The sequence below is a fragment of the Mastomys coucha genome, unplaced genomic scaffold, assembly GCF_008632895.1.
Source record: "Mastomys coucha isolate ucsf_1 unplaced genomic scaffold, UCSF_Mcou_1 pScaffold14, whole genome shotgun sequence".
Classification (NCBI taxonomy): domain Eukaryota; kingdom Metazoa; phylum Chordata; class Mammalia; order Rodentia; family Muridae; genus Mastomys; species Mastomys coucha.
Window position 1 is genome coordinate 121800349 of NW_022196896.1, and position 13409 is coordinate 121813757.

Consider the following 13409-nt stretch of genomic DNA (forward strand, 5'->3'; position numbering starts at 1 on the left):
TGCATTTTAGTTTAGCTTGTTTGAGAGTCTAAAGTTTTCAACATTCTGTAATGTGTATACTTCTGAAACGTGTGGTATATTTTTGACAATAATGTAACAGACAGATAACATATTTTCAGAGAGACGGAAATTGGAGCAGAAAATGCCTTCTACAACCACATTGACAGTCAATCCTTATTTGTTAGACATATTCTGAAGAGATTTAGGGTGTAATGCCATATTTGATGCTGATTTACAGCATGAGACAGGATTTTTCTTTGTGTATCGAGAATGTACACAGTGACTATTACCTCAATTCAAGGTGACATTGAACTCTGAAGAGCTCTTCACATAAGAATTTTCTTCATACACTGTAGACAAAAAAAAAAGTATAGAAATTATTCTAATTAATATAAAGTTCACTTGTTACTTCTATATATAAATTTGATTAAATAGAATTTTTAAAACACCAATATGTTCCTTGATGCAATATTTTGTTAAACATAAGGAAATACAAATTTTTATAATCAGTTGTAAACTGATTCAAAATCAAAACTAAGTAAACTGTTTTTGAATTCTGATACACAAACTGGCTTTTGAAATTTTTATCTATTAGGTTTCATGGTAAGTAGGACAAGAAGGAGGTTCAAAATCTGTACTTATCCCCGTTGAATATGTAGTTCATGAGTAAGCTTGAACGAACAATGAAATTGGCATCTCTTCCTCCTTGCTAGTCCTGTGTCTGAGAACGCATTTGAAAGGCATCAAGCTTTTTCATTTGCCTTTAGCCTTTAGAAGTGTGCATCATGATGGTGCAAGGATGAATGCATTGGCATTTACACAACTTCTTCATATGCCAAGTGTATTCTTTTCCTCTGCCAGAGCCCTAAAGGCTTCCTGACTTCACTTACCTAGGTGTGTCCACCTGGTATTGATTTCTACCCAACATTTTTATCCACATCTCAAATATGGAAATTTGCTAAAAGGTCCTGTTGAGAATGGTCCCAGATGTGCCATGTGTTTATTTCATCGAAGTACATGGAAAACAGACAACATGCAGTATTCATAAACATTTCAAAATGAAAGGAGAGTGCGAAACAAAAGTGAACATGCTCTAAAGGGAGGATCCATTTTACCTAATTTCAAAGACTTTTATTACTCACCAGATTCTCAGTTCTTATCCTCAAAGAACATTTAACATAACAGGTGTATAAGACAATTATTTCACCTGTTTGTTTTTGTTTAAATACAGACGCTACTCCCATTCTCATACCTGGAATAAAATGTATCAAGGATCCTATGTTTTAATTGGGAACATCATTACACATATTCTCCAACTACTTGTCTTTGTGACTGATATGCCTCAAAAGTAAATGTTTTCTGATATCTACAGAATTATTTTGAGCCAAATATTATGTGCAGCAACAATTTGCATGAAATAAGAATACTTACCTATCTGAAATTGAAAAACACTTTTTAAAAGAGTTGGTTTTTTTTTTCTTCTCTTTTTAAAAATACCAGTAGTCATGGAAGATTTCCTATGGAAATATTAGGATGCAAACTCAGACCTTAGACGACCTTAGACCAACAGTTTGTCCAGCAGGAAGATGTGCAGGAGTAAAATATGAAGCAGAATTTGAGGGAGGGACCAACCAATGAGTGGCCCTCCTTCAGACCTATACCATGAAAGAGAGCCTACCATGGGCGCTATTAATGGTAGTCTGCTATGCTTGCTGACAAGAGCCCAGAGTAACTGTCATCAGAGAGGCTTACCCAGAAACCAATGGGAACTGATGCAGAGGTCTGGTTCTTCCTCCAAGCTCCGTGCTCCCAGAAATAAGACTTAGACTCAAAATATATTTATAAATACCTTGGCCATATAGCTACACTCTTCTCTGATTAGATCATAACTTAAACCCACCCATTTATTCTAAGCTTCATTATGCCATAGGTACCATGCATTCCTCTCATCACATCTTCCTAGGTGAATCCTCTACCTGGCTCTCTCTTCCTAGATGTTCCCCCTCCTATTTCCTGCCTATATCATAGATTATTAGATTTATTATTGACAGGCGCCACATCAATATAAACATCAGACATTGCCTCTACAGAGATCCATGGCCAAACATTAAGTGGAGCTTGAGGAATCCTGAAGAGGGAGATGAAGGATTAAGGGACCCAGAAAGGCCAAGGACACAAGAATACTGACAGAAGCAATCAACCTGGGTTCATAGTGCCTCATAGAGACTGCAGTGTTTCATGGAAACAGAGATCATGCATGGGACAGCCCTAGGCCCTTTGCACAAATGTAAGAGTGCAGCTGTGTCTTCATGTGTTCTTCCTAAAGTGGGAGCAAGGGCTATCTTTGACAACACTGACTGCCTTAGTATCCCTTTCCTTAACTGGGCTCCTGAGCTGCTTTGTCATAGGCAAGAGAATAAGGTGCACCTAGTCTTACTGCAACTCAATATGACAAGGCTGGCTGATATTCATGGGAATCTTCCCCTTTTTCCGAGGAGAAGGGAAGGAGGGCTGAATGATGAGAGGGAGGGACAGGAAGAAGAGGAAGGAGGTAGGGAATGGTTCAATGAGGATATAAATAAATAATCAATAAAAAATTTTAAAAATTTTTAAAAAATATTTCTGATCTTTAAATAGTTATTTGTGGTGTTTCATGTTTTTATTTATGAGCATCAGTGAGATTAAAACTAAAAACTTATTTTGTTCCTGTTGAACTTCTTATTTTATACTATTTAATATTGAAATTTTGTAAAACCAAAACTTGAATCCTCTTACTTTGTCAATGGAGGCTGAACATTCTAATTGCTCATGTGTTTTCTAAATTTGGTATTTTTGTATATAAAATAATAACCACTATATATAGTTGCACAAAGTTATAGAAATTAGTATTTCATTGTATGTGTTCAGATATCCTTTTAACAACACAGAATTAAAAGACTCAAAAAAGAAAGATACTATTTTGAGTGTAGAGGATGTGACCCAATTGGTTATTTCTTGAAATACTGAGCAGATGAATGGCTTCTTTGTGAAAATACAAAAAAATAATATATGCTTTGTCTAATAGAATTAAATTGAAAAAGGTTGGGTAGAGAAATAATGCATAAGCAGGAGAGAATCAAAACTGCCTTGTATCTTTTGTAACTGTTGCATTTACATTTGAAATACTCTTTTTGAGTGATATACCTGAGGAATGGCCAACGTGATATATAAATTACACATGCCATCAAGAATCAATCTTTAGATCATATTCACTTCTCCCAATTCTCAGGAACACCTAGGATTCCTGGTTTTGTGCTATCTATGGCATTTCCTGAAGATAAAAAATTAATAACTTACATAAATGTGTGAGTATATCATCCCTGCAATAAAACCTGTTTATAATTCTTAATCTTATAGCTCTAGTAACGCAAGATGAATGTGTTTGCCCTCATAACATTTCAACTATACATCTTTCCTGGGTCTACTACATTACTATGCTATCAGAGAGCAGTTAATTTAAAATTAAATGACTATGTTAAATGAGCTCTTCATTGTTTTTCATCAAAACAATCATTTGATTTATTTACTTGTATGTGAGAGATAAGACAGCATCTGCCTCATTTGAACAGAGAACTGTGAAGGGAAAGGGTTTTCTTCAAACATTTAAAAAGAGAATATGGAAAGAAAAGATTAATCAAATCCATGTTCTTTTCCAAAGGTACCACCATTATTCTCTTTCTGGTTTGGAGAGAAGCTAGCCAGTCCTCAACAAAAGGAGCCAATTTCATTCCTGAAAGGAGAATATATTTTACTGAAGTAATTGCATGACCTGAACATAAATTGCCTGGCTCTCTAGACTACAAATATCTGCCATGCTAAGGTGACTAATGCCAGTATGATAGACATAGCCATTCTTGTAATAACTAGATTTCTTTATAGAAGCATTGGTTTTTGTTTAGAAAGCACACCCGTGAGTGTATGTGTGCTCTCTATATACTTATATAAAACCTTTTCAGAAGTCTATTATTATAGACATGTAAAAAAACTATCATTATATACATGTACTCACAGTGATAATGGTCATACATAATCATAAACCAATGTATGTATATGTAGGGGTATAGGTGTATTATAGATATAACATACATATTATATATATATATATATATATATATATATATATATATAAAATCTTCATTAGTAAAACCTTCACTACATGGGAGTCTCGCCATAATGCTTGACCCAAATATTTTTTTTTTAAGAAATAAAGGCATTTCCACAATCAGTAGCACTTTATGTATAAAATAATTTGTCTTCCAATCTAATAAGTAATACGTACATCATATTCTCATTCTAAGCTTGACAGACGATAAGTTGCCAAAGTTGAGTGTTTTTGATAACCTGTATCAGATTATATTTGTGAATTTAGAAGTAATAGAGATTCTCTAAATTACTTTTAGGGACATTTCTGTTACTTTAGTTTTACACTTGCCCTTTGCTTGAGATTAGTGATTAAATTTACACTGGAATTATATCCCAAATGAATTAAAACTTATATGAATTCATCAGCTATTCTAAAATATAAACATTTTCAATTGTAATAAATGTATGTAGTTCTATGGTTGTATTTCTGTTAATTTTCCCTGTATACTTGCATTATTAGTGTTATAAAGCACCAACTCAATTGCTTTCTCTTGGGAATATTAAAGTCTTATGAGTCTGAATTGTAGCTAATTAAAATAAAAATCACAAATATGAAGAAATGAGTCTTCCTGAGTAATAATTCACACTCTAAAAAATAATTTGAAAATTGAATTTGCTTTCAAATACCATTATCTGATATATATATATATATTTACACCATAGTATCTCAAAGCTATGTTAGAAATAAAATACCTAATTACCCCAACACTGGGAGAAAAAACTAATGATTTTACAATCAGAAAGTTCAGTGCAAATATTATAGTTCTTGTAAACTAAACACATTTTTTGGTCCTAGTGTTTTATCACAGCACTAGAAATCAAATTGAAACAGCTGCCTAATTGAACTTAAGGCTTGTTCAATGGACATGAACTCATGCCTGCTAGCCATGGCTGGACAGGTCATGGAACCTAAGAAAATATATCATTGCCACATTCTCTTACCAGTATAATCTTTAGCTGGATATTTAATCCAGCTAAAGGTAAGGCAATACTTATCTTTTCCTCCTCATCATATAAGATGATTTTAGCAGCAGACAGAGACTCTAATGGGAATCTACAAATAGTTAAAATAGAGAGACCAATTGACTGTGTGGTCTCCTGCCCAAAAATGATACATTTGAAACACAATCTCCATACCTATGGCCTTGGAAACATCATAGTAGAGGGCAGAAAGATTGTCATATATATGTTCTTATGAACTCTCAACAATATAGTAAAGAAAGGATTGAAACAATGACAGTACTAGTTAACATGCCACCATGGATGGAGGAAGGCTCCTGGGGCTCCTCTTACAGATGAAGGGCAACAGACAATTAATGACTGCTGAAAGAGGGATAATTAGCCTTCATACAAATATTAGTTCCCTAATTTTTATTCAATACCAAATGATTATCTTTGAAAATTTATATACAAGTAATGCTAAATGAAATCAGAAGACTGTATTTATATATTTAATTTTGTGTGTGTAATAATAAGAATTTAAGAAAAAAGGTCATTAATTTGAAGAATGTTGATCAGACTTGAGGGGTGTTTGATGGAGGAATTAAAGGGGGAAGTGATATCTATAGAGTGTATACATTTGAAAATAATAAATTTAGAAAAGCTTTTTTTAATTTTTGAGGTGCATGCAAAATGATCCCATAGTGGTTGTACTCATTTTCAAAGCTGTGTTTCCCTTTTCTGCACATCCTCTTGAGCACTCATGGTGTTTGGACATTTTATTAAATGCTGATAAAATGATATCTCATCAAGATTTTGCTGTGGATTTCCTTTAATAAAAAGAAAGATATTTTCTTTATTTACATTTCAAATTTTATCCCCTTTCCTGGTTTCCCTTCTGAATACAGCCCCATCCGAACCTGCCTCCCCCTGTTCACCAGCCCATTCACTCCTGCTTCCCTGTCCTGGCATTCCCCTACACTGGGGTATAGAGCCTTCACAAGACCAAGGGCCTCTCCTCTCATTGATGTCCCACAAGACCATCCTCTGCCACATGTGTGCCTAACGCCTTGAGTCCCTCCTTGTATATTCTTTTTTAAGTGGTTTAGTCCACTAAAATCAGAGACTAGACAAGGTTGCCCACTCTCTCCCTATCTTTTCAACATAGTACTTGAAGTTCTAGCTTGAGCAATTGGACAATAAAATAAGGTTGAAGGGATACAAATTGGAAAGGAAAAAGTCAAACTATTACTATTTGCATATGATATGATCTTATACTTAAGTGACCCCAAAAATTCCACCAGAGAACTCCTAAACCTGATAAGCAACTTCATCAAAGTGACTGGATATAAAAATAGCTCAAACAAATCATTGGCCTTCTTCTACTCAAAGGGTAAACAGGCTGAGAAAGAAATTAGGGAAACAACACCTTTCACAGTAGTCACAAATAATATAAAATACCTTGGTGTGACTCTAACTAAGCAAGTAAAAGATATGTTTGAAAAGAATTTCAAGTCTCTGAAGAAGGAAATTGAAGAAGATCTCAGAAGATGGAAAGATCTCCCATGCTCATGGATTGGCAGGACTAATATAGTAAAAATAGCCATCTTGCTGAAAGCAATCTATAAATTCATTGCAAACCCCATCAAAATTCCAAATCAATTCTTCATAGAGTTAGAAAGAGCAATTTCCAAATTCATCTGGAACAACAAAAAAACCCAGGATGGTGAAAACTATTCTCAACAATAAATGAACTTCTGGGGAAATCACCACCTCTGACCTCAAGCTGTACTACAGAGCAATCATGATAAAAAACAGCTGTGGATTTCCCTAATAATGACTTATGTTGATGACTTTTCTAGGAAACGTCTATTTATGTTTTTTGTTCATTTTGAAATCATGTTTTATATGTATTCATTTATTACCACTGATGCTTTTTTAGTTTATTATATTATGTACGTCTAACCCTTTAAATATAGTTTCAAATATCTTCTTCATCCCATTTGTTGTCGTTTCCCTGAGCCCATTGTTTCTTGTGCCATACACATGACTTTGTATACATTTCCATTTTTTGCTTTGCTTCCCCAGATTTTAGCATCATGTCCAACAACCTCAATCCTATGGTAACATAAAATAACCCCCTCTTTTAATAATACTCAGTTTCGAGAATTATATTTTAAATGACTAATCTATGTTTTTTTCAGTATCATTTTTGGAAACCTTTTCCTTTCTACAATGTGTGACAATAAAAAAAATCAGTTATTTGTAATTTGGGTTTTTTCTCTAAAAATCTCTATTTCTTGTATGATATTTTTTCTCAGTGGATGTGACAGAAATATTTTTACCCTAGAGAGGAAATCAATGATATGCCAAAATAATGATACTACCAAAACCCAATTTGTTTAGACAATGAGTTTATTAGGGTTACTTGTAGGAGACTGGATGATGGTTTATTTAAAAGAACAGGGATGAGTCAAAAGTAGTTGTGTTGATAAAAGCCTACATGACCATAGGTGATAGCTTATGAACCTAGAAGTCACTATATAACATGCAGTTGGCTAGACAGATCAAGTGTCCATTCCAGTTAGGTCTTCTGGGGTCTACATTTCTTCATCTGTTTATACAGCCATGAGAAATGATGAACCTTTTAAATATGATCCATTTCAGGGACTTCCTGAGTTACTTGTGTTGTTTACTCTCTGGGTATTTATGAGCCTTCTTTAGAAATCTGATCTTAATGAGGTTCAGAGGAATTTGCTACTTAACATTGTTCTGTCTCATTAATCTATGATATAACATTTTAGGATCATATTAAATGCATCCATTTTTAATCTATGTGCTTTACAATGTATTTAATAAATTTTAAATTAAGAATGATTTTTTATGTTACCTTCTAGAGATTTAGTAACTTCAGAATCAGTGTTCATATTCACAATCTAGAATGTGGGAAATACAACAGTCACCCCTTATTTATGAGACATATGTTTTGAAACTTCAGTTGATACCTAGTTTGGCTTTGAGAAAATACTTTGTGCTGATCACTAACTATGTTGCACCATTTTATAATTTAAAGTATAACTAAAAACCCAAGAATTTTTTTCCCCTTTATCATCTTATGGATAGAAAGTGCATTATTTCCATACGTTGTGACAGCCTCCACATATTACTTTTCTCTTTTCTCACAAAATAATGATTTTTAAAAAACATATCCTCTTAACAAGAGAGTGTTATAACTTTGTTTTATGGGATGTCAAGGTTGCCAGGGTCACTATTCTTTTTCTACAGACTTCTTAGTAGGCACTAAATGTTTCGCAAACATACTCACTGCAAAGTCTGGAAAGTTGCTATGATATTTTACATAAAGAATAAATGACTGTTGGGCAGATATCATATATAGGAATACAGACTCCTGTGTTCCTGTCCTGAGTGAGAGAAAGCAGAAGAGTCTTCAATGTCTTCATAAGGCGCAGAACATCCTTGTATGTAAGTCACAGGTTTCCTATTATTTCTTTGAAATTTCCACCTAATATTTTTATATCATTATTAATTACAAATAACTGAAACTGTGGAGAGTAAGATATCAGCAATAAGAAGGGACTTATAAACTCAGCTTCGTGTGAAATAAAAGTTAGATTTCTCCTTAAAACAGAATGTTAAGAGTCTGTCCAATTGTTCCAGCACCGTGTGTTGAAAATATTTTCTCTACTTCAAAATTTGTAACAGAAGGAAAAAGAACTGAGAGGAAAATGGCAGTAAGATACTTTCAAGATGCCTATGTGTGACCTCATTGGTAGCAGACATAGGCAAGTTCTGTTTCTTGGACTAAATAACAGTCACATATGGATTCATGTGTGACGAAATGGTCTACAACTAAATATAACACATGTTGCCTCATGCATGAGTGCACTTGAGAAAGCAAAATAGAAATAATATAAATTAATTTAATCACTTTGATGCTCTGGCTGTGATATTATTCTGTTGTAAAATATTTTAAATGGGTGGGCAAGAACATACTCACCAAAGGTTTGTAGCATCTTTGGGTGTTACTTTCCACAACTGTGTGTGCTTCTACAGTTGTTACAAACTAAAAAGCTGAGGAAAAAAAAACATTTTAAAGGCAAAAATCTTGGAATAAAATAAATATTAAAAATAGAGGCAATGACTTATTGACGGCCACAACAGAAAATATTAGAGGCAAGTAAGAGTTTGAAATAAATAGGTAACAGGGAGAAGACACATATGCTTCTATTCTGATGTACTCGATGATTTCACTGGCGAGAGTAAACTTACAGCTGAATACAATGACCTCAAAGCAGAATAGGGTGAGGAGGTCAATAGGAATTAGTTAGGACTTCCATAAGGCAGACTAATGACCAGTTACATTCCACTAGATGAGATATTTACTTCAAGTTCCTATGCAATGTTGGTTTGATTATTTGATTCTCTAGTCAATTAGTTCAAACAACCCATTCAGTAAAAGCTATTAAACCAGTTATGCATGTAAATGAAATGGATAAAATCCAGCTGCAACAGAAAAGTAATTAAATGATTAATTAATTACAGGTCTGTCTCCCTTGCAATGATTAAGTATTACAACCATTATGAGCCAAGTCTTTTTTATTCGAGAAATATGCAGGAAAAATGATGCAACAATGAATTCCCATGAGTTTCTCCAAATGTAAATGTCCATGCCTCCATAAGGCTGCTGTAGGAATGCAATTTCCCATTCAGTAAAAAGTAAATGGTCATCACTTGATCATATTCAACGATGAAGTATTTCTTTTAAACAAACCAGGTTCAGTTTGCTGGTTATGTGCAATCAAAGCAAGACCCCAAATAATGCCCGTAAGAATAAAAATATGTGTATTTTCTGTAAAAATTCCTAATTGATATATTTAAAAAGATAGTTTTAAATAAAAATACCTTGTAATTAAATACAAATTGTCTGCAAATTCTAGCCTCAAACTGACTTTAAAAGTAAGGGAAAGAGGCCCCAGTCTGAAGAGTACTGTTCAGAAGAGATGATTCATTTCCTGAAACCAGAAGTAGTTAATTTGTGTTAATTGACATTCTCTTGAACATAAGACAATGGGAAAGTGTGATTTCATATAAATGAAAAGGAGAAGAGGGTATTAGCAAACATAATATGGTCTCCTAATGTTTTTTCCTAATCCCTCACCCCTTTCTTTTTTTTTATTAAGGTCTTTCTTCCAAAGCACTACGTGGAATTTTAAACATGGGATCATTTAATCCTCATATCAGTTCTGTGTGGCAGAGGCAGTTTCTAATAGCGTAGGAAACTTGTTCTCCATGGCCGAATACCTAAGATGGTGTAGGAGTTCATTGTTGTTGGAAGTTTGGTGCTTTTCTTGCTTTATTATTTTATTTCTTCATACCTTGCTTTACAAAAATGTCTGCCGAGTAATTTTCTTACTTAGTTTTTTAATAAATTTGAAGATGCATTTTCTTAGCATGAAGAACTCTACCTTCACACATTCTCCAGGTGTATTCTTAAGTGTGAAGCATATTAAAAACCATCGTTATAGGTTAACTGGAAAAGCAAAGGAAATATTAAATATCTAATGGTAGAAAACTGTAGAATACTTAAGCATATTACATAGACTCTTGATTTATGCTCCTCAATTTATTCCCAACTTCCTACCTTTCCTGGGCCCTATGATCCTTAGATAAACTTTTGTGCCCTTTGGAAAAATTACTCAAAATCCTGACAAAGATAAATCTTAATGAAAAGAAAGCTGAAGGTTAATCAAACAAAAGGGTAAACATCTACACAGCATCAAGAAAAAAGACTTAATTTTAAATGTAAGCAAAGAGTGAAAATATGAGAGGTTGATATAAACATGCTTATAATTTCAAAATATAAATGAAAATTATCAATAAGAAAGGATCATTGCAGTGATATATAAGTCGATTCAGAGTTGGGGAGATAGCTCAGTCTGGAAAGGGCTTATTTGCCATGAGTTAGATCCCAAGACCAAACAAAAGACAATGTTAAGCTTGATGGTGTAACTTGCAGTCACAGTGCTGGGGAGGTTCTGACAGACAGAAGCTCAATTATGCTTAGCCTACTTGTGTAATTTCAAGCCAGTGACATATTTGAACTCAAAAGGGAAAAGAAGGAATAGGTGGTATTTGGGTTTGTTGTCTGGCTTCCAGATGCATGTGTCCATATATAAGTGTACCCACCCTAGACATCACATGCACACACACACACACACACACACACACATACACACACAAACACACAAATATACACAAACACACGGATACATACACACACCAAAACATACAAAACTGGTAAAATTAGAATATTGCTTAAAACTCCTTGAGTTTAGAAAGAAACTATGTAAAACTAGTACAATGAGAAGAATATTGCTTAAAACAGCATGAGTAGAATGGCTCACAATCCTATCTCAGCACACTCTGATTCTCTAAAGTCCTAAATTCTTGCACTGGTCTGACTGAGCTCTGATAATTGTTGTAATAGTCTAAGGGTTTCCTCATCAGTTAGAACATATTATGGACATTTATCTTTATGTTTGTAGAAAATATATGCCCATCTCTAAGCGGTTACAAAGCCCCATATAAATAAATATGCTCATTTACCAATCGCTAAATCAACAATTTACATATTTGTAATTCAGTGACTACAGGGTACAAGTAAGTTTGAGTTTTATTTTCCTATTTTGCAGATTGCGATAGTTAGATTTCTAAGTACACATAAACAATTTTATTCTCAGCAGTGCATGCCTATGCTCAAGGCCATAAAGTTCATATTGTCCATGTTCCAGTCACATGTTTACCTCCATCCTTAGTCCCTTCCCTCGATATCTTTAGTGAAACACCTGAGTAATGGAGCTAAAAGATTAAGTGAAAAAGGTCGACATGAGACATATGGTGTCATTGCTATTTCTAGCATCTTTTTATCTCAACAGCATTGAAAGGATTTAAGATTTGTAATATTTGTGAGTTTTGGCAAAAGTCTCCATTTTCCATTAATGAATACATCCCTTTCATAAATTGCATACACTTTGTAAAATACATTTACCAAGGTTAAATTACTTTTTGTACTTTATCATGAGGGTGATGAATGGAGCCAATCATCAGACATGCCTGACTTTGATTTATTCTAAGAACATGATACTCAAGCAGAATGAATGACGGCCAGAGCAGGTCAGAGTCTTCCAAGACGTCTTAGAGTCAGCAGTTCCACCCTGCATTTACCACATTCTTCCTATGACAGCATGAGTCTTCAATAAGAATCAGTGCTATTCACCTATGAAGAGTAGAATCAGAGTATTCAAAAACACCTGCCTCTACCATTTGTAATCTGTGAATGTCATTCAATCAAATGGCTATCTTGTTCTTAGAACTCATTCCTCTGTAGAAAATATATACAGAGGTAAAAGGAATGGTTCTATATTGTTTTTCTAAGATACATTTTCTCACTAATTCTGTGTGCATATGTGAATATGTGCATGTGAGTGCAGGTGCTCAAGGAAACTAGAAGATTTTGTGGCATCCTCTGCAAGTGAAGTGACATGAACTTGTGAGCCACCTGATATACATGCGAGAACCAAACTCAGGTCCTCTGCAAGAGATGTATTTGCTTGTGATTAAAGAGGCATCTCCGAAGCCCCCTAATTCCATATTCTTGACTTACTGTTTCCTTGTATTTTTCTTGGGCACTTTTCATTTCTACTTTGTTTTGTTTGAAACAAGATCTTTCTGTGAATTCTAGACTGGCTATAGGCCCATTGATTTTCCTTTCTCAATCTTTTAGTCACAAGAATACAGTGGATAATTATGCTTGACACTTTTCTAAATCTCACATGTGACATATAGATCATACATAAAGGAATATGATACCTACATTCTTCATCAATATCATTCTACAATTTGGATTTCTTATAGGTAATGTTATTTAAAAAAGGACTATTCATCCTTTGCATGATATATAGCAAACTACATGTTTATAATGCCTCATTTTGGCAGAGTACAATGCTATAGGTTCCAAAGTCTCTCTGTGCTTTGTTTTCTATGGTATAAAGTTTTAACTCCAACATTTTGTCCTCAGCTATATGAATCTATTGTCTCATTTTAATTGTGTCAGTGGGTTTCCTTAGGGCTTTCTGTTGCAGTTTGCATGTGTATGAACTTAATCCTGTAAAGTTATGATAATATTATAAATGTTATTCCTTCTTTTGTGATTGGGTTACCTCACTCAGGATGATATTCTCTAGATCCATCCATTTACCTAAGAATTT

At 34.0% G+C, this 13409-nt stretch overlaps 1 long non-coding RNA gene across 1 annotated transcript in view; it reads right to left on the minus strand.

The window, feature by feature from the left end:
- Positions 1-322: 322 nt before the first annotated feature.
- The window catches only part of LOC116089327, a 69160-nt gene continuing 56073 nt past the window's right edge, over positions 323-13409 (minus strand). Inside the window, exons 2-3 of the long non-coding RNA XR_004118281.1 lie at positions 9140-9213; positions 323-350 (exon numbers count right to left, since the gene is read on the minus strand). This is a non-coding gene — a long non-coding RNA (uncharacterized LOC116089327). The remainder of the gene's footprint in view (positions 351-9139; positions 9214-13409) is intronic.